The 19808-nt window shown below is 41.9% G+C and overlaps 1 protein-coding gene and 1 long non-coding RNA gene across 8 annotated transcripts in view; both read left to right on the forward strand.

The window, feature by feature from the left end:
- Window positions 1-19808, forward strand: part of EHBP1 (EH domain binding protein 1) — a 367326-nt gene that overhangs the window by 24623 nt on the left and 322895 nt on the right. The gene's annotated exons all lie outside the window — the stretch shown is intronic.
- LOC146358914 (uncharacterized) lies at window positions 10498-11850 on the forward strand. The gene is made up of 3 exons (XR_014786170.1): window positions 10498-10617; window positions 10752-10882; window positions 11001-11850. It is a non-coding gene; the product is annotated as an uncharacterized LOC146358914 (long non-coding RNA).

Consider the following 19808-nt stretch of genomic DNA (forward strand, 5'->3'; position numbering starts at 1 on the left):
GTGAGTTCCCCCTCCCCCTTGGGCTTGTGTTCTCTCCCTCCTCTTCTGGCATACTTGTGAGGAGGAGTTTGGATACTTTTGCTTCCATTTGGCATTGCTGTGCAATTTGTTATGTAATCTGAATCTGACAAACTTGGTCAAACTTAACTACGGTTAGTAGACACAAGCCAATTTCAAATGGGGGCTCACAAATCTGGCTTGTTTCCACTAACCATAGTTAACATTAACCACCATTTCGTGTTTGACTGCAGTTTAGAATGATGTTCAGTTTAAAACAGAAGTGGACGCTTTGGATCTCCTTGTGGCTATGCTGAAGGAGGAGAAGGGTGGGAGAACCACAAAGACCCAAGCCTCACTGCAGCGTATGTTTGCTTATTTTTTTACATGGCATCTAAATGTGGCCCATGCATCTGCTGCAACATTTTAGAATTCTAGTAACATTAGAGGATCTTAATGTATATTAGCTGTTATGCATTTTTAGCACCATCACTAAGCTTTATTGAGAAATAGCTAATGTGCAAAGGTTAGGACACTTATTGGCACAAGTTCCTGGAATGCGGTACGCTTGGTTAATAAATATGTAGTTCAGTTTATTTCAGAGTTACCATGAAGTACTCACCTTTTTCTACTGGAGTGTAAAACATTGCCTACATGTTTATAGGTTTTGTTTATAATTAGCTTCCTGTGGGAAGGGGGAAGCAATTTTTCTGTTTCTCACGTAAATTAGCAAAGGGCGTTTACAACAACGACACCTTACAAAATATTGCTGTTCTTCCTCATAACTGACATGTCCCTTTCTCTACCTGTAGCAGCAAGCAGCCCTCAAGACCCTCATCCAGAGCTATGCTGTATTGTAATTCAGAGAGATGGTGCAGTGTACTGTCAGATGTGAACCAGGAAGTCTCCAGTTCAAATCTCACTTCAGCCATTAGCTTACTAAGTGCCTTTTCGCAAGCTGCCGTCTCATCCTCAGTCCTCCTTCCAGCAATACGGGGATAATACTTGTTTACCTTGTAGGATTGTTGCAAAGATTACTCATTCATTTTGAACACTCAAAAGTGCTATATGAATACTCAGTGATACTATTGGCTTACATGAAGGGATTGACCTGGGAAGTCTTCAAAAGCTTAATAAAAGGCAGAGTGGGGGTGGAGTGGAGTAGGAATCTTGTCTCCCTTCCACCCAGCATAATGAAAGGTCTGCTCTTGATGGAGAACTTAATTTATTTTATTTTATTTATTTATTTATTTCATTTCTTAACCACCCAATAGCCAAAGCTCTCTGGGCAGTTCACAAAGCAAATTTATGCTATTCACACTTGTCCCAAATCTGAGGCAAATTGAATTAAAGGATCACTTGTCGGTTCTGTGCATGTCCACAGTGTTTTAAAGTCCCATTAGACATAGGCTGACCATACCTACCGTTTTAAATGGGACAGTACTGTTTTTTCATATTTCCTGACTGTCCCGTTGTTTTAATATAAATGTCAATTTTGTCCCGTTACTATTTTTTTGTAAAACACTGAACGTGTTTATCATAAGGCTCTATGGTAATCAATGCGTGCAGTACAACTACTAGTGTGACAAAAGAGGAAGTTCCATTTCCTTTGTCCAGTCAGGGCCAGGCTTCTTGAGCTAGCGACGATCAGACACCGCCCCCTGGCTTGTCTGCAGTGGCGGGGAATTCAAGAGCGGTCGCTAAGCCCCATTCAGCGTGTGTGAGCCAGGAGGGTGAGTCTTACTGTTATTTCTACCATGATTCCACCCATAGAGATTCTTTCTGCCCTACATTCAGTTTGATTCGGACTTTTCAGACTCATATTTTGGTTCAACGGGCTGTTAGCTATTTTTTTATTACAGCGGAACTCTCCAGTGATTACATTACATAACCCCGTCCCACTTTTGTCATCCCAATATCCCATTTTTGTCTCAAAGAAATATGGTCAGCCTAATTAGACAGGGACTCCAGGGAGGCTAAAAGCCTATATGCAAAATAGTGGCTTACCTTATTCATCCCCATTAACTTACATGGAGGTTGTCACAGCTGCCCATGTTGTGCTGAGTAACTTGCCTATTATCTGTGTCGTTGTGCCTTGCCCAAGCTATTGTAGGCCAACCTTCCCATTTATTCTTATGTTTAGGATGCCCCTAATGCTATGTGTATAAATGCAAGGGATCCTTTACTTGGAGTTGGGTAGATAGATGGGAGAAAAGGGCGAACTATGGTCACCTAGCATCCATGGAAAGTGGAAATTGTTATTCAGGTGATGTGCTATATAGCTATACAAATAAAAGCCCAGTACTGTCTATGCTTTGGGATTATTTTATAATAAAAAGAAGGTAATACATTTTTATAAATTAACTATCAGAGGTGTTTCCCGGCCATGTAGACTTGCATCTTCAGTCAGAGGATCTTGGGTAACATGGGACTCAGCTAGAGGCCATTCTGCATGTAAAGCATGTGTTCTAACACTTAGACCAAGGGTAGGTAACCAGGTGCCTGCCAAATACGACACTCCCATCAGCCCCAGGCAGCTTGGCCAATAGTCAGAGATTATTGGAGTTGTAGTCCAAAGTATCAGCTTGGCATCAGGTTGCCTACTCCTGACTTATTTCCTGAAAATAATTAGGAAAGGATCAGTCACCCAGTCCCTGAGTCACTCGCTGAATCATTGTTCTGCATGCTGCTCCCTCTCTTCCCAAAGCTCCCTCTCTTCCCAAAGTTGGGAAGTAGAATCCCCCCCCACACCTCCATCCTTGACTTCTAGAAGACAAGGGGAAGCGGCGGGGGGGCAGCCACCATTAGCACAGGGCTCTTTCTCCAGGACAGCACTCACAGTGGTTGCTTCCTTGGAGTCTGGGAGAGAAAAGGAGAAACTGGGCCCACAGGCAGCCGCTGTAGGATCGCTGTTGACACTCAGGATGGGCTTCCATTCTCCCTTGCAGGGAGAGAAAGCAAAAGCTGCCAGGCAGCCTTGTCCAGCTGGGGGAACACAGTGGGGCTGGCCAAACCTGTGTCTTCTTTCTGTCCCTCCCTATCTCTAGTGGGGACAGGGAGCAGCACAGCCGCCAGCTCTGCCACATTTCAGCGGGGCTCACATTCTGTTTTCATTTCTCTCTCTGTAGCATATCCAGCCGGAGGGGCATGTTTTGTTTAGAACCTAACGGGTTTAACACAGAGCTAGAGGCAGCATGTGGATCTGCCCTCTTCCGCCTGCTCCCACTTCAGGAACAGAGGGAGCTGATTCTGGCGCAGGCATGCCTAGCTGTTTCTTGCATGCTTCTGAGACGGAAGCAGGAAGAGAAAAGCGGAGGTAGCTCTGTTTTAACAGGGTCCTGTTAGCGAGACTGAGGCAGTTAGCAAGTAATGAAAAGCCACCGTGGGTGAATTTCCCTGCAGGACTTCTTGTTGCAGCTGCCGTTTTGAAAATTCAAGGCACGGTGGGGGGCGCGCCACAGCCTGTCGTTATGTGTGAACCTGACAAAGGTGGGGTGAAGTGATTAACAAGCCACCTGCAACCCTAAAACAGGTAATGGGTTCTGGATCCCAGACAAATCTGCGCATCAAGCCTGTGGCTTTTACGTCTGCTTGAGAATTTCATAGAGGGAATTGAACCTGAAGGCTCAGGGAAAAGGTTCCCCCCTGCCAGTGGTCTGCAACTGGCCTGAAGCTACAGCCCATTGAAACAAAAACTGGTACCTGCTACAAAATAGTCAGCTCCATGTTTCTTGTTTTCCCACGTATGAAATACTCCTCTAATTCTGTCTCCCCAGGGGTCAAATATGATTGGAAGAATCGTTGAGGAATATGGTATTAATACTTGCAAGCGTTTTTTTCCCCCTCAGAGTATATAATTGACTTTCATTTTATAGAAATTGTAAACATAAAACTTCATGATGTAATTGTCATGAAACATATCTGATTTAAAACAGTTTTAAAGTACAATCTGGTGTTTCCAAGTCTAAACTGGAAGCAACCTGGAGAGGTACAAAATATCGGTAAACCAAAACTGGAACTGAACCCAAATGTTCGTTGGCTCAACTCCTTGATTTCGTATCTGTTTTACTTCTGGGAATATTTACAAATATGATCCACATTGGAGAAGATTTGCTTAATGTGGGTGTGTGCTTCATCGGCAAAAATTCCTGAATTTGTCAAACTTCTTTCCATGTTTGGCAAATATTCAAGAGCTGGCTGATTCTGTACTACTTTCTAGGAAACCTCTATCCTAGCCTTCCCCAACCTGGCACCCTCCAACCATGTTGGACTACAACTCCCATCATCCACTGCCAACATGGCTAATGGGTGTTGTGGTCCAACACATCTGGAAGGTGCCAGATTGGGGAAGGTGACTCTGTCCCATGTATTCAGCTGTGGCCTGCTCAGGCCTGCCCTCTTTCCATTGATTCCTTGCTCCACCCTTACACTGGCAGTCTTCTGGCTCTTCCAGTTCTCCATCTCCCCCCCGCCCACCGCCCTAACTCTAACCCTAACCCTATGGGAACGAACATTGAATACTAGCTCCTGCTCCAGTGGAGTGGATTGTTTTTGTTTTGATTATCTGTTCTTGGTATATCCATTATATTTTTATAAATATTGTGAGCTGCTTTGAGGACTGTAGTCAAAAAGTGGGGTATAAATCTACTAAGCAAACATCGTTCCCCTTACATTGACCTCTGTTTCCTTCATCTCTTGCCTCAATCCACTGCCTTTTCTACTCACTTACCTCAGGTTCCTGTGTTCTTGTCATTGTCTCTTCTTGTCCAACTTGCAGGGGGTTGCTAGGTTCTTAAAAGATCTGGGGCACAGGCCTATATCACAAATTTGCATATATATATATATATATATATATACACACACACACACACACACACACACACACACACACACATGAGTCTAAGCCCATGTCTAATATATATATGTGTGTGTGTGTGTGTATGTGTGTGGTGTATGCATGCAGTGTGCTTGTGTGTGGGTATAGATTACGTACAAACATGCATAAGAAGTGTGCACTGCCCCCCCCCCTTCACCTCAGACCCCGATTCAGCATTTTGGAAAACATCCCGCTTCTGCTCTGGCCAATTTGTAGTTGGACCACTTCAGCTCAGCACCAAACCTGAGTCAATGTTTGGAAAAATGAGTCTTTGTGCTTCCTGTTGACTACCATGGGAAATTAGAAAAAAAACTGTAACTTTTTTCTCTTGGTCAGAACTGGATAATAATTTGAGGCATAGTAGCCTCCTAGAAGGGGATTACACCTTTCCAGCGTTATAAAAATAGGTGCAGGGTTTATATTTTGATTTTCTTTTAAAGGGAACTGCCAATAACATTTTAATTCCTTGGAAGAATTGGATAAAAATTTCAGGTTACATTGGCCCCTCAGAGGAGATCATGTCTGGGGATTGAACCTGGGACCTTCTGCATGCCAAGCATGTGCTCTACCACTGAGCTACAGCCCTTCCTATTGCTGGATAATGGCAACTGACAAACAAAACAGCCCCAGATTTGTTTCTCTACAATCATGTGAACCCACTCTTCTCAAAGACTTGAGTGAGGAGAAGGAGAAAAACCAACCCTCTTGTCTGTTTGTATAAAGTCAAATACAGTTCAGAACTTCTCTTGCCCTCCGAAGAGAATTCTCTTTAAGAATTCCCCAAGGTATGCTCTGGGTGGAATAAAGAAGAGAAAGAAAGAAAGAAAGAAAGAAAGAAAGAAAGAAAGAACAGGATAGAGGGAAGAAGAAAAGAAGAATGGCGATTGGAAATGTGCATGGGGGTGGGGGTTAGAGAGAATTCCCTAAGTCAAGTGGCTCCTTTCAGAGAGGTAGAACTTCAGAGGAATTTAGGAGGCTGTGCAGGGTTTGAAATGATTGCATGTACTTAAATGAACTTTATGAGGTGAGGTGGCTGAGGGCTTTTTCTAACTTTTTAAAAACTGTAGAACTTATTTAAAAGCCCCAGCAGTTTCTCGATCATGACGCCACATAGTTCTAACCCTCCCTTTGGGATTATTTGAGTCCTACAGCTATTTAGGAGAAATTAAAGTGGAGGGGGAGAAAGAAGTTTGTGGAGGCTGATTGGATCCTTTGCTATGCTGAAGCTACTAAACTTCTGCAGAAGCCAAAGTTTCCAGTTTGGGGCAGTAAAATCAGATGCTGTGTGAAATACCAGTATTTCACATGGAGTTCTTTCTTCCCTTCCTTCTCCCTCTTCAAAATGTCATTGCACGCAAGCTCCCAACAATGGGTATGTAAGAGCAGAAAAGAAAAGTAGGGGTAGAGAGGTTTTTTACACCTCAAAAAAAAATTTATCATACCAACTAAAAAAGTTATGGCTGTTTTTGTTTTCCAATGCAAGTCAATGGGAAAATGTAAAAAATGGCAATTAGGACAGCTCAAAAGATCCGGGGTACAGCTCAAAAAAGATCTGGGGCCCATGCCCAGGTGGACCTTCTATAACAACGCCCCTGCCTGCTTGGCTGTTGCCACTCAGAGCCAAGGGTTTTGAAATAAAAAGGTGTGTATAGGATTGATTTCTGACATAAGCGGGAGAGTGCTATTGTGCTCATGTCCTGGTTGTGGGCTGTTCATAGGTATCTGGCTAGCCACTGCAGAAGCAGAATGCTGGACTAGAACGGCTTTTAGTCTGATCCAGCAGGGCTGTTCTTACATTTTTATGTAATATTATACCATGGTATAGCTTGACATAGTATCCACTTTCACTTTAGCACTAACCATAGTTCCCTATTACATCCAAACTCAGGGAACTGTGGTTTGTTGTAAGCAAGGTTTGATGTCCTCATTTGTTAACTAACCATAGTTAGAACAAACTACAATTACCATAGTTAGAACAAACTACAGTTTCCTTAGTTTGGATGTTGTAGGAATTGTAGTTACTGCTGAAGCTTTCAGTGGCCCAATTTGCACATCGCAACAACCCACAATTTCTTAAAATTGCGAACAAGCCAAAGTGCTCGTGCATTCTGTCCGATCACTCCCGCTGCAAGCGGGAGAGGCTAAACAACCCAGGGTTGCACCTTCCCTGGGTTGTTTAGCATTGTGTCTGAACCCAGACCTCTGGCTTGTCTCTCCCCCAACAAGCCGAAGAAATAACCCATGGCTTGTTCTTGGTTATTTCTCTGGCTTGTTGGGGGAGAGACAAGCCAGAGGTCTGGGGTGAGAGAAAACGTTAAACAACACAGGGATGGAGCATTCCTTGGTTGCTTAGCATGCTGTCTCATGCACAACTATCCATTCTCTTCTGTGCACATGTGAGATGGAGGAGAGTGGAGCAGGCAGCACATGAGCTTCAAGCTCATACAGGCTTGTTCCTGTAATGCTAAATCATGCTATAGTGTTCTGTCTGACCTGGACCTTTGTGTTTCAGTAATGTGCTTTAATCTAGTGAAAATATGGTTGAACTTTAAAATACTTGCAGCAGAAATTATTCTTCTGAGAGAACAATCAGACCAGCATAAGAAAGAATGTACCAAATACTGCAGTGTCCACGTTGATGAAACACTGTCCTTTTCATTACCAGTTGTTGTTAGAAATGGCTGAAAAGGAACAGTCACTTGGCCTTGTAATATCTGTGCTTCCCTGGGGTCAAATGGCTCCTTTGAAAAGCTTATTTTATTTTAAAAAAATTTAAACATTCAAATACTTAATACGGTAATTTCTGTCTCTTTAATGTCAGCATAATAATCATGAACAAAACCTCTAATACCTAACCTTGTAAATGTCTTTTGCTATAATAGCATTAACGCCTGTTGATGTTAAGTCACTGTTATAACCTTCTGATGTAGAATTGTGTTTTTGTTTGGGCACCGTCAGGCGCTCTTCTCCCTTGCCAGTAATAGCCAATGTGGATAGAAATTAACAGGGAATTGTGGCTGTATACCCCACAATCAGCTTTGAGCCACTCCAAATGCTTGAAAGTGTCTTATGCCCTGACTTCTATGCCTTCTCATAGAGTACACTCTCCTGGAATGCTGGTGTGTTTGGGGGTGACATAAAGGTTTTCGTGGGACGCACGCCCTGGTTCATTCATTTCTACCTGTATTAGCTATTACTGGCATGGGGTCAGTATGCTTGGTATAATCTTGAGCAAAAACAAAGCATTGGGCTGGACACAATTCCATGCCATCTTGTAGGATACACTTTTCTGGAAAAGTAGGTGTATGATTTGGAGTGGCCTAAAGCTTATTGTGGGGTGCACACCCATAGTTCTTGATTTGTTTCTAAATACACTGGCTGTTATTGGCATGGGAGTGCCATGCTTGCCAGTTTCTTGCACTGTCAACTGGTCACTTGCTGTTTGTTTGGAGCATGGCCCTTACCCTTCTCAGAGCTTGGGAAGAGGCCTCAGCAACCACATGATGCTTTTGAAGTCCGCACAAGTGCAGTGCCTGGATTTGGCTCCCCTATCTGTCCTGTAATAAGGCAACCTGATGAATCAGAATGAAAAAAAGCCTGTTTTGCATTGAGCTAGACTTTTCAACTGTTAGTGTGTTGTGTGTTATGCTAATCCGTTGTCTCAAATATTTTCTTTAGCAATTATTTAAAAGTTTGCGTGTATTTTTCACTATCTTCACTGGACTCATTCTGGCTGTTGTCTTCTCAAAGCTTGAAAGAAAAGGCAGGATTTCTTTTATTTCAGCTTGCGTTATGCACAAGAAGATAATTCTTGAGCAACTTCAGAATAGCTTTGTACGCTTATATACTGTGTGGGATAGTGAGTCATAGAGGTGGGGAATCAGAGATGAAAAAAGAATAATGTGGCGTTATACAATTGTTGTTGTTGTTCAGTTTTAATATGTGTTCTATGCTGCTATATAAATGATCAGAGCTGGATGATTTTCACATGAGACATTAAAATATGCAGCTATTTTAGTTCATAGTTTTAAGTTTAGAAGTTGCCTTTCTGATATATAAGAACTATTTTATGTTTGAGCCTGTTGCACTGTTTATGTTTTTTGCGAATACTGTTTATGTGAGATACAATGTATATTCTAGCATGCGCAGGTTTTACATTTGTGTTTGAAATTGATTTAAACCTTATCTCTGAAAAAGTCCTTTGATGCATAGTAACTTCCTTTTGCTCTACAATGCAAGTTGTTGAGGATCTCGGTTGCTTAAACTGGCCTGAAGCATCTGCTACCATTGAGTATAATTTGAATGCAGTTTGAGAATAGACAAGAATTAGAACGAAAAGGCCTTTGTCGTAATTGTGGTTCATTATTACCAGTTGATTGGTTTTAGCCTGCCAAACATGATGAATTTTGGGTGGCCTGCTCCAGTCCAATCCTTTGTTTATTTAAAAGATTTATAGTCTATCTTTCAATTCAAAAGACTTTGTAAGGTGTCGTGCGGTCAAAACAATGATAAATAACAATAGATGATATAATTAACTATCAGTATTAAAATCTATGAAATGCATCCTTAAAACAGAAGTCAAAACAATAAACAAACCACTTGTAAAACAAGAAATTAAAAAAAATTGAAGTAGCAGCAACAGCACTAATTTATCATTCATTAAAAGCCTGGGTTCACAAAACAGTTTTAACCTGGCTTCTGAAACTCATTGAAGTGGTCCCTAATCAGATATATTTGGAAAATATTCTACAATTGGGCACCACCACAGAAAAGACCCTATTCCTGTTCACCACTTCCCTAACCTCTGAAGGCAGGATACCCAGAGAAGAGTCTCTGAAGATAACTTTAGTGCAAGGGTAGGTTCATATCGGAGGAGGCCCCCTTTTTTGACCCCACTCTGTTAAATCTACAGTGGGAGCTGTAGATTTACCAGAGTTTCTTCTAATCAAGCCATGTAACAGGAGACTCATTTTGCTACAGGCACAAATAGAGCTAAGCTTTGATTTGCATTGAATCTTGTGCAATCTTTTAGAGTAATACTAGGATTGAAAAGAAATGTAATACTCTTAAGCTATGCATTTTATGGGACCTGGGGTAGGTCTTGGCTTATCCTTTGCTTTGTATAATGCCATAAGATTGGGATCAAGCATGTAAGATGTTAAGGCTGTTTAATGAAAGCTTGGAATGTATCCAGGAATGCCTGGGCTGTAGCTATAGTACAGAGAGACTTATTTTCAAATAGAAGGGAGGCAATGACTTAGGCTACTGACATATCCCACCTACATTTCTAGTACAGGCCTAAGGTGGTCCTGTGAACCTTCTAAGAACATATCCCACCAATCTTGACCATTTGGAAAGGGTATTGCGCCTTCTGGACAGCCCATAGGCCAATACTGAACAATCAGGACATGGTATAGGTAAAGAGTTGCTATGGGAAGCCATTTTGTGCAAGGGGACATATTCCTAAACTCTGGGGAAAGAACTTGGAGGTTGCCAGCACTTCTGTGAGGCCTATGGAACATGCAGATCTTTCTCTAGTAGTAAAGTGTCATCCCAGAAAGTGCATTATCAGCTCTAGTTCTGATGCTGAGAGGTTCTCTCTAGTCCAAGTTTCTTTTTTGCAGCCCCATACATGATGTCTTCATGAAAGAAGGGATGAGGCAACTGACCTGGCAGACTGTGAAGTTTCCCAAATATGGCATGGGTTGTTGGAAACCATTTCAACAGATAATGTCCTAATGCTGGTAAGTTGTTTTGGGTCAGCTCTGTGTGTGTGAGGGGTAGGGGTGGGTTGTTGTTGTTGTTGCAAGCCTTAGAAGGCTGTAAAATGGGCATTGATCCATTTGTTTTGAATTAAAATCTGTTCTTAATTTTCTAGGAGACTGCTGCAAATGCTACAGAGAGTAGGGAATTACACTACACCAAACCTGAAAAGGAAGATGAAACTGGTGTTCAGCCAACTTCTATATTGCTGAGGAACCTGGTTTCAGAGGGAACCTTCATAGCTAGGTAGGTGGAGACCGGTTACTTTTGGGGTTGTGGGGATGGTAGAGGCTGGGTGTAAAAGTAATGCAGCCTGTGCTTTTAAACGAAAAATAAACTGCTTCTTTTTTTCTTAAAACCTTAGGAGCTTGCTGCATTGTCATCCAGCTCATATTACCCTGCGAACCTTTTAGGACTGAAAAGGATTATGAGATGGATTATGTCTCTCCAAGATAATACCACAGAGGAATGAGATCTGTTGTGAGGGCTGCAATGTATGGAGTTCTGGTGCATTGTCTCAGCCAGTATTTATTTGATACCTGCAAAAATTGCACTTCACAGGTTGGAGCTCAGGCCTTGCATGAATGCTGAACATGGACTAAGATGGACATTTCTCAAACTGTGCACAATTTGTGGGAAACTATATTTCCAGTCTGTAACTTACATTGTGACAATGATAACATGTTCCCTCAGTTCTCTTTTTCTAGCTCAGGTAAATATTGATCAGGTTTTAGTACTGATTACCGGGGCTGTAGAGGCAATAAGGTCTCTGAAGGAGCTGGAGAAAGTATTAAGACAGAGTGACCTCTGGATGTTATAACATGTGCAGTGTATGATTCAAGACAGGGATTATGCATCTGTTCTTCACGAGTGTTACACTTCTACCAGGGGCATCAGTGTAGAAAGTATACTGAAAACTGTTAATAAAATGCTCCATTTTGAAAACTGATTGTGTCTCCCCACTGCACCCAATTATAAACAGGCCCAGGCTGTAAGTAGTTAGGGTAGTCCCTTCACTTCATTTACATTTAAAATACTATTGGGGCTTCTAGAGAACACGCCGTTGGTAGGGAAAACTTTCTCCAGTGTGCAAGAACTTAATTTAATATAATCCGTGTAAGAAAATCACATAAAAAGTTAGCAGATTGTGGCGATACCTGAGATTTGAGTGGGGATTCCAGCAGCTTGGTTGAATATCCATCCATGTTGGGGAGAAATAAAATATAGAAATACTATTATGAGATATTTCATATCTGCTCTTGTATATGGGGGTAAACAGAACAAACAAATTTGCAAAGTGAGATTCTGCCCCAACAATTATGCATTGTTGTAGGACACATTATACTTTCAGGTTTCTGAAAGGTATAGGGTATAGTAATAACCCTTATACAGCCTGCCTGCCTTTACTTTATTCTTTTACAACAACCCCATAAGGTAGAATCATGTCATTAATATATATTGTGGGGTGCTGTCTAAATCTTGATGTCGGATCACAGGTCAGGTTTGGAAGGTCCTAGAATAAGGGGCCTGGTATGGTGGGAGGAAGATTAAGCAGCCTGCTTCCATTTGTAAACCACAAAAGAAAATGTGATAATGGGCCTCTATAATGTGATGGGGGCAAAAAAAGCCCACTCTGGCCTCAACAGTTGTAATGCAGCACTTTTGGGTGCACCCAAGAAAGCCATATGATTTTGGAAGCATGGCTTAGGGTTTATGTGAGGTCAACATTTTCCAGTTATGATGAGGGGTCTAGACATTACTTCTTGTTGACCCAACGGACTGGGTTGCCTGGACAAGACTTCATACTGATGAATTTTCCACTGACATCTAGTGAAACCATGAGTTGGAAATCTAAATTCTCCCACTGGCGTTGGTGGTGGACAATAGATGAATGCAGCCAATTGGAGAATGTAGAGCATGTGTTTAGTGATCAGCTATCCAATCACCGCATCCCATGCCTCATACACTGCATCAAAAGCACCAGTGCAGGCAGGGGTTGCTTCCTTTTTTCCCTGGAGCCCATCACCCCAGAGAATAAGCTGCCTTATTCCTTGCTCTGTAAGTGTGCTTTTTTTTTTCTATTGTATTCTTAAAAAAAAAAAAGGAAAAGAAATAGGGAAAAAGCTGTTTAATGCCACCTTTTCTTTTCTTTTCTTTTCTTTTCTTTTCAGAGAATTCACCCTTTCTCAGCCATGTCAAGAGAAAAATCTCCCCAGTCAAATCAAGTCACCTCTAGTGCAGTGGTCCCCGGCAGCACGCTTGCATGTGCTGTGGTTTGGGAGTGGGCTAAAGGAGGTAGTGAAGAGAAGCATTTTTCTAGGACCCTCTTGCAGAACTTGTGCTTTGCATGTGGGTCTGTATGACATTTTTTTAAAGCAGGTCCTTAAGGGGTCTTAAGAGTGACTTGGTTGTGGTTATATGATGTGCTTTGGTGTATTTCTGTGCCTTCATTTAAAGCACAGTGGGCAGCTGTTGAGATTTGGGGTGCCCACAGGGGACTCCGCAGAACCTTATAGGGGCCTTATTCCTCCCCTGCCACAACCACAACAGGAAGTGGCTGCATAGATTCATTCCCAATTATTCTGCTAGGAAACAAGGTGCAAACTATTTGGCAGGGTGGGGTACCGCAGTTCTGTTGGGAAACAAGGTCCGCACATGCTTTGTTTCCCAGCAGAAGTATGAGGAATCCAGGAGCATGACAGCGTGATATGCTGTGTCACGGGGAAGGGGACCTGGTGGGGGCCTCAAAACTCCCCCTGGGAGCTGCACGTTGCCCTCGGGCTGCCTGTTTCCCACACCTGATTGAGAGCATCCTCTGAGTGTCTAGGTGGTCATTGTCATTGTCTTCTTCTGTCTCATTAGCTGGGATCCAGCAGCTAGACCACAGTGGACCAAGTGGCCTGAAATCCATCCCCTCTGGTGGTGGTGAGACAGGTAACTTCTTCCTGCTCCATCCGACTAGCTCGTTTTTCAGACTTGAACAAGTGTGTCTGTGACTCACTTGACCAAGAGAGAAAACTGCAGCTAAATGAATAGGCCCCACTCAGGAGCAGATTTATGAATCCAGCCGAGTGTTTGGGCATCAAGAATTAATTTATATGGGTTGTGGTCTCTGAAACTTCTCTCAAGCCAAATAACACCAAGTGGTACCACAAAATACATATTTGTTGCTCAAACAGCATTAGAGAATAACAAATCTTTGAAATGATGAAACAAGCAAAACACATTACTACATACTATGCATTCATTGATTGATTGATTGATTGCATTTATATCCCACCTTTAGGGGATCCTAATTAGGATGATTAGAAGCATAACAGAAATCATGGCTAGCATATTTCTTAGTAAAATTAAAGTTCTGTTCCTCTCAATAAACAAAGCAGTCATCATTAAGATCTTATAGTTACCTATCTGGCAAACATGGTTTGCAGAGCTTAGGTAATCATGTTTGGTAGGCTTCTCATTCTCCCAGGACCTCTTCAAGCAATCAAATCAAACTCTTTTGCTTTTATAACCCTTATGTTAATGATTACATCATCTAAGTTTTGGACCTGATCATACCACTGTTCCTGTTTCTCTCAATGTAGGCATGTTTGCCATTGACACCAGTAAAACCTTAATGAAAGTATCTCTGCTAAGCTAAGCAGCTTTCTGGCTGTAGTACTTAACTAACCTCCTTGTGGCAACCTTGCTCCATTTCCAAGAATACATTCCATTACTCACAGTTGTCTCACAACACACACAGGGAACTAATCGCATCTATTACTAATCACTTATGATTAGCATACACAGATAATTAGGAATAGCACTCCTATGAAATACAATTAATTCTTACCAACAATACATGTTACATTCATACTCGGTGACAGTGGTGGGAAACACCACCAGAAGGGAACGTATCAGGGGTAGCCTCTTCCTATTATGGCTGCAGCAGGGGAGGGAGGTGGCCCTGTAGGGTTCTACCAAGTTCCACAACTATCTCCAAATCCATCTCCTCTGGTGGTTTCATAGGATGCATTGGTATCATAGGGTGCCGAGAACCTCCATTTTCTCACCCTTTCGGGGTTAAGGTTTCAGATCCCCATTGGACAATAAAGCAGACTCACATTCAATCAGTTTCAGTCCTTCCTAGAGTTGTATCATGCAATTGCAGCAGTAAAATATCCGTAGTCCACTCTATTGCTCTTCCTCCTCCTCACCTTCCGAGTCTCCTCATCAGAACTAGGGCTGATTTATCTTTTCTCCTTGGTGGAAGGAGGCCCCATATAGCCAATCCTAGGATGACGTGGAAATTGCAAGGGGCTGGAGTTTCTGGCCTTGGGGGGTGGGAGGGGCTGTTACAGCCACCCAGGGGCTTCTGGCGTGGAATTTCTAATGATGTGGAGACATAAATAATCCATCAAGGTGAGACTTCTGGCAATTTGACATAAAGTATCCCTGTCTACTACACAGGTGATTTGCATGCAAATCCAATTCTGTAGTGGTCCACGTGTCCTAGTATAAAGCAATCATGTTTTTAGTTTCCTTTTGTCTAAAATCAAGCAATTAGCAATGCCTCTCTTCTTACCTTTTGTTTGTCTAGTCAGATTTTTGTTTGATAATCTAAATTGGTTTCAAGGCTTTTGGAGTTTGGATTGTTGCTTCTGATATTTATTCAAGCTTCACTACAACAGTTGCCTTGTCACCCTAGCAGCAAAGCATAAGTGTTGATTTCAGCTTGTTGCAATCACAACCAACCACTGCTGCTGCACTGGAGATGGTTTCAGTTTCTATATGGGGCCAAATATTTCAGTATTTAGAGCTATTATAGAAGAAACCATTGCCCTTCCAACCCCAAGATCACAAATGCATAGTCAGAACAGCCAGAAATAAAGTAGAAGCATTTTATAAATCTCCAGATAAATAGGAAGAGCACTGCAACATTTTGCCGATCTTTTCATTCTGCTTGCAGGAGGTAGGGGGCACTTTCAGTTGCAGAAAAGCACAGTATTTTATGGGCCTTTTTAGTACTGCTTTCAGATACTATGCTATGAGCTGGGTGTGGTCAAAATTTCAAGAGTTGCACTGTCCATCTTACAATTGGAGAAGACTGGCCTATTGATAGAAAGCAAAGTGCACTGTGTATTATGCAACTACCTTGTAAAAAGATGTTGAAGTTCTTAAGAAATCCACAAGTGATGCAGAAACTGCCTGATGAGAATTTTTAGCAAGTGACTGGTTTTGCTTCAGGGTATGCATATTTTGTCTGGATGTTAAGAATCTCCCTCTTAATATTTCTGGCTCTTGCATCTTACCTTTGAGTCTGGAATTCAGTGCACATTTTCAGCATAGAGATTTCTGTTGCCTCTTGTCTCTACAAACTATAACCAGGAGGCACTTTTCTCCTATTGTTATCATGCTGGTTGAGAAATAGCACATAGAGCGCCTGGTGTTTTTCCTTGCCTCTGAGTGAGATACTCTTGTTACTGGCAGATTATATAAACCTGATATATCTGTAGACTGCATCACCAATGTGATCGTACAACTAATGCTGATGTTTTTATTTTTTTAATATCTTGACTTCTCACAAATGTATTTTAACTCTTCATTGCAGTCTCATTTATTGGAATGATTTAGAGGCAGTCTATTGGCTGGATAGTCATATGTCTGGATAAATTGATGGGTGCTATACCCATGGGATCACATGGCATGATTATATTAGTGGAGAGTGGTGTATGGTGGGGGGGGGGAGGCATGGATAATATGGCATTTAAAATAACAGATTAAAAACATAATGATTCTGGTGTGGATATTTTGATACATGGGAGAACTCTGGTTGATACATGGGAGAACTCTAAGGAACAGCAGTGGATTATAGCTGTCTTGGGTAATTAGTAGTTTCTGGTTTTGAGATCCTGATTGTATTTCAGAAAAATTGGGTCTCTTGATAGAGATTTATCAGTTTGTGTCTTCTTGACCATTATTTTAGAACTCATGAACTGGCTTAGCTTTGCACGAGTAGGAACAGCCATTATATTGATACAGTGAAGGCTGCAAGTGAACTTACACAGCTGTCAGAGTTGGACATACTGTGCTCACCGCATCTGAATGAAGCCATGTCTGCTGGCACCCCTAGGCATGGCCTCTGTAGCCCCTTAAGGAGGGGTATCTCCACTCCATTCTTCTGAGGGGGGCACTGCTCCACAGCAGTGGGGAGGGGGCAGGCGTATAACTGTGTCTCTTGGCCTATTAATTTTACATGGCTTCAAACTAAATGGACTACAAAACTATGCACTGGTTAGGGAAGTCTTCCCCTGGTGACTGAAAGTGTACTTACAGACTTTAACCACATGGACACATTTAAATTAATTTAAATTAATGCATTAAAAATAATAATAACCCTGCGGTGCAGACCCCTAGAGTCCCCTTAGCATGTATGCAAATTTTCAGGTGTCTAGATTTCATGGTCTTGGAGCTATGGTGGGGATAGATGGACGGACATACATACTCTCTTGTTATTATAGATAATGCTCTCTCAAAACTCATGTTCTCACAGAGTTGTTAGCTGCGCATCCCAGGATGGTATAAGAGCAGATAGTGTTGTATAGGACTTGAATGGGGGAGACCTGGTGCAAATTTGTATTCAGCTCTGAAGCTTACCTCAAGGTCTCCCTCTGCCTAACCTACCTCACAGGGTTGTTAGGTTAAACCAGGATGTAAAGGCGATACACATAATCTGTGCCACCCTGAGTTCCTTGGAGAAAAGATGGAGTACAAACAAAAGTAAATAAATAATCTGTCCTTAAGGCCCTCTCAGATGGATTCCCATTATCCCCATTGCTCATTCTGATTCAGAATGTTATTTGTTTATGTCTTTGTTTGGGTGTATTTCCTTGTTTGTTTGTTACATTTATACCCCACCTTTCCTCCAAGGAGCCCAAGGCGGTGCGTATGAACCTCTTTCTCTTCATTTTATCCTCACAACAACCCTGTGAAGTAGTTAGCCTGAGAGTCAGTGACTGGCCCAGACACACCCAGTGAACTTCAGGGCCAAATGGAGACTAGAATGCAGGTCTCCCAGTCCTAGTTCAACACTCTAACCGCTGCACCACAGTGACTCTCACCATACCACATATGCTACCGTTCCAGGCACAACCCCCCCTCCAGGCAGTTTACAGAGTTAAAAACAGAAGAAAATTGAAAGATAAAATACCAGTAATACAAAAACAAAACATTCAATACCACCAATAAAATAGCACCCATTACAATTCTGATGCTGGTCAGCTACAAACAAGCATCAGTTACTCAATTAATAGCTGCATGATCATGGATTCAGTTTTAAGATATAACGAGTCTAGACTCTGTTGGTCTAAATTAAATTCTCATTTTATTTAAAGTTAGATTATATTTAATAAGATACACTTAATATAACTGATTTTTAAACAGATGATGCTAGATTTGGCTATACAAGCTTTAACACAAAACAAAAGTTCTTGACAGACTTTATCCAGCATTTTTCCATTCAATTTTAACATTTTGTTGAATTCAACTCGCACTCCCCTCTATTTTCTTTTAATACATTTGGAATAGCTTGTGGTGAATGTTAGCATTAATCCTTCCAGTAAAGGCACAAAACCATTTATCTTCAGTATTTAGGTAGCTGAGTTAGCTGAAATGGCACAGAGGATAACCATCCAATTTAGACTAGACTTTCAGCGCAGTCCCATACATATAGGATGTATATGAAGTAACTCCCATTGAGTTAAGTGAATTTTACTCCGGGGGAAGAGGGACTTTGGTATGGCTCTACTATTAAGGCAGAATGAAGTGGCTGCCTCAGGCAGCAGATGGTGGAGGGGTGGGAAACAGTGGTGAGATGTTGGAGGAAAGAGTTGTGCCATGTGGTCTGCCCTGCACCCCTTGAGGTTGCCTGCTGTGGTAGAGGATGCTGTTCAACTGTCAGCCCAGTTGGCTTCTGTTAATGGAATGGCAAAGGCACCATCTTGTATTTTGCCTCAGGCAGCAAAAGGTCTTGGTTTGGCCTTGAAGACATACGAGATTGCATAAGTTCTGGATTGTAAATAACATGGTGAAGGCAACCGGGATGAGAGGATTTCCTGCCTGTCAAATTGATGCTATTAAAAACCATCCTGTATTTAGTTTGTCTTCTGTGTTCAGATTATTATCTTTTGGTAGCACAAGGAACATGGAAACATCCATCTACGGATTCCTAAATTAAGTGGTTGACTGGTTTTTAACCTCACAGTATTCTGTTTCAATTAACTTGAGCACGCTCCGGGAGAGAGCGGAGGACAGGAAGACCTGGCGTGCTATGGTCCATGGGGTCACGAAGAGTCGGACACGACTGAACAACAACAACAACAAATTCTGTTTCAGATCCTGGATTAGTTTTGACTGAATTTAGATGTGATTATAGGCTAGACTAGAGTCTTGGGTTTGTTCCCTGTGCAGCCAGCTGCCTCTGTTTACAGTGAAACCAGGAATGACCTTAAAAAGCCAGAGTCTAGTTTTGGTGACAGTTTTTCCAGTGAACAGTTAATATCAGCAAGCCCCTTCTAAAAGGAATCACCTGTGTTTTTCACAGCAGTTAATGGCAAATACATATTGCAGTAGGCAATGCTTTGACTATTCTGACTGATCATGAACTAGCGCTACAAAGAATGAATTTCTTTCACCCATCCTATGATAAGGCATAGAATTCAATTTTTGATGGATCACATTAGTTTAGGCTAGACCTTTAAAAGCTGGAAGACTGAATTGTGCCAGAGGTAGTATAGTCTGCAAACAGGAGTGCCCAAAGAGTGGTAGGTTGGATTATGAATCTGTTATAGTCCTAGTGTAAGTACATCTAAAACTGCTCAGTGAATAATATTTCATTCATTTGGGGCAATGGGAAAAAGTAGTGATGAGGAAGCATTTCATCCCTGTTGGTATCAAGCTGGAACCATGGCTTCTGGTGGAAACTGAAGCATTTACAGAGGGTCCCAAATTCAACCCCTGGCATCTCCAGGTAGGGCTAGGAAAGAATCTTGCCAGAAACCCACTGTTGGTCAGTGTCGATAGTACTGGGGTAAATGGTTCAGTATAAGGCAGCTTCCTGTGTTCCACAGCGAGGAGAGGGAGGTGTGTTCTAAAGTATTTACACACCGGTTTTCTATTAAAATATTCAAAG

This window comes from Heloderma suspectum, chromosome 1, assembly GCF_057233095.1.
Source record: "Heloderma suspectum isolate Gila_16-S chromosome 1, 16-S_ref, whole genome shotgun sequence".
Lineage (NCBI taxonomy): Eukaryota > Metazoa > Chordata > Lepidosauria > Squamata > Helodermatidae > Heloderma > Heloderma suspectum.